Source organism: Etheostoma spectabile, chromosome 15 (genome assembly GCF_008692095.1).
Source record: "Etheostoma spectabile isolate EspeVRDwgs_2016 chromosome 15, UIUC_Espe_1.0, whole genome shotgun sequence".
NCBI classification, from domain to species: domain Eukaryota; kingdom Metazoa; phylum Chordata; class Actinopteri; order Perciformes; family Percidae; genus Etheostoma; species Etheostoma spectabile.
Window position 1 is genome coordinate 1,650,129 of NC_045747.1, and position 2,515 is coordinate 1,652,643.

The 2,515-nt window shown below is 44.1% G+C and overlaps 1 protein-coding gene across 1 annotated transcript in view; it reads left to right on the forward strand.

The window, feature by feature from the left end:
- The first annotated feature begins 921 nt into the window (after positions 1-921).
- LOC116703557 (epithelial membrane protein 1) overlaps positions 922-2,515 on the forward strand; it is a 5,518-nt gene continuing 3,924 nt past the window's right edge. The window contains exon 1 of the mRNA XM_032538357.1: positions 922-1,119. The gene's annotated coding sequence lies outside the window, so the exon portion shown is untranslated. The remainder of the gene's footprint in view (positions 1,120-2,515) is intronic.

Sequence of the window (2,515 nt, forward strand, 5' to 3'; positions counted from 1 at the left end):
AAAGTAGCGTGGCTGATGCTTTTTGGAAACCTTTTGTGATATATTAGTTATGGTTATTGATGATAAGGGAGCATGACAGCAGAGAGCATGTGGCAAGTATGTGACGAATGTTATGTGATTTTATTTATCTCAGGGCTGTTAAAAGATTCTCCCTCAAACTCAGCTAACACATGTGATCTGTTCAAGAAGCAGATTACTTGCTGTGACTCACTAGAATAATTGGGACAATATCAATCAACACCAGCTATGGAACAAAGACGGGGAGTAATAATTAATGAACTTGCAGCAGTGTGAAATGTTCTTTAACACCCTGTTTCAAATTCCTCTCTCATTGCCTTCCTGTCCTCTTCCCTCCATTCCCATCCCCTCCCTCCCGCTTCCCTCCTTCTCTCTCACTCAAGCTATGACTTGCACTCATTTTGCCTCCACCTCTTTCTTCCTCTGAACCAACAACATTCCTTCATCCAGAAACTGCTTCCTCTGTCACAAAAACGGGGGGAAAAAAGTAGGGCGGTGATTCCGAACGAAACACTACACTTATGATTTGTGCATAGCTGTGTTTTTTTACGCGAGTTCCACTGTTTGGTGATATACACAACAGCAACGGCGGGATTGTGATTAGGCCGGGGCTGCAGTCTGTCGCCATGGCAGCACGTGGACAATCATTGTCAATAGTGTTTAATGTTGTGGGAGTTCCCCCCTCAAACATTAGTGTCATAGTGAGTCATCAGCTGCCCTCCCTGGCAAAATCCCCACCACCGGACTGAGTGACAGAGACGTGAGACACCGAACACAAAGGGAAAATAAATATTGCCTGCCCACAAAAAGTTGTGGAAATAGTGGCTGGCTGCAGCCTTTGCATGTGTGTAAAGTAGGCAGAAAAAAAAGAGAGGGTGGGACCGGGAGCAAAGAGTAGAGTAGGGGGGGGGTGGAGGGAGGAAGGGATTATGTGATCTAGCAAGCCACAGGCTTGTCTGGGGTGTGGACTTAAAAAGAGGGCTGGGTAAAAGTGGGCGGACGGATAGTTCCTAGTGTTTGTGCATTTAGACTCTGAGTCTGAAATTAGTGATCTTGAGAGCAGGAGGAATTAGATCTGAAGAGACACACAGCCGTCAAACAGTAAGTCAAAGATTATTCCATCTATTCTTTTCGAATCCCTCTGTAGGTTCAATTTCTCTAAAGGTGCTTCAGAAGGATGAAACTGTAATATTTTAATAGAAGTTCAGCAAGTTTGTTTTAGTATTTTCTGTTTTTAATTTAAGAAAATGAGGCACAGAGTAAAGGCAGGTGTGTGTGTGTGTGTGTGTGTGTGTGTGTCTGTGTGTGTGTGAGTACCTCCCGCATATACCTGTTCACCTTTACAGGCAACTTTGCTATTGAATTACAGTAACTCCATCTTAACTGGCCAGGTGAGGCTGCTTTCCAGTTGTGCCCAGTTCCTGAAGCAGTGACTTGTTTGAATGTATATTGTATTTCCAGCTTGCTTTTTGGGGATTTTTAGCATTCTCAAACCTACAGTAGCCTTAGCCACATGAAATCCATTTTGCGCAATGGAAAATGTACCAAAGCCAGGCCAGATCTAAAAAAAACAAAAACAAAATCCTAGCAGCAGTTTGCACATCTTGTGTCAGGCAAGAATTTGGAAGACGTCTAGATCAAAGTATTTCACAAATGTGTTTTATATTAATGCAACATGTGGGCATTTAACTTGTTATAGGCTATGTTCTGACCAGAAGTTGTTCATTAAAGTGTGCTCGTCTTGCAGAAGACACCATAAGTCTCCAGGCAGAAATTATACAAATATTTAAAAGCTCAATCTATCACTTCATTGTAGCCGTTTGAAGCAGATGTGTCAGGCGTGATCACATATGTACCAGCGTTACCCTTGGCTGCTCCGTGTTTGTATATGTGTGTGGTTACGTGTGAGTGAGATGGCGAGTGTGTGTGTGTGTGTGTGTGTGTGTGTGGACCCTGCCAGGGGGATGGGCCAGCTAGGACGCTATGATAGCAGGTATTCTCTACAGTTATTTTAAGGAGTGGCGGGGTTCTCGGAGCACAAGACAAGCCCAAACTCGCCATCATCAGCCTCCTCCTTAACACACACCCTCCATCTCACAGGGTCTGTTTCCCAACGGATTTTGTGGACTGATCTGTACATAGAGTGTGTTATAGAGTGGGGCCTATAGACCTACTCTATCTGGAAAGGGTCCTGAGATAACTTCTGTTATGATTTGACACTATGAATACAATTCAAATATAATTCATTGAAAATAGAATCGGCCTGCACAAATACACAACACCCCTGCATTTGTTCTTCCCCCCCCCACTGTTGCTCGACAGGAACATTATCTGACGTCTATTTGCAGGCATTTCACTCGGAGTGGCGTAGCTGTAATTCAAAGTAATTAGAAGTTGTGAAGCCACACCCTGAGTGGATGCCAGGCTTTGGCCTTGCTTTGTTGCTCTGAGTGTGTTCATGATGGTGTGTGTGTGTGTGTGTGTGTGTGTGTGTGTG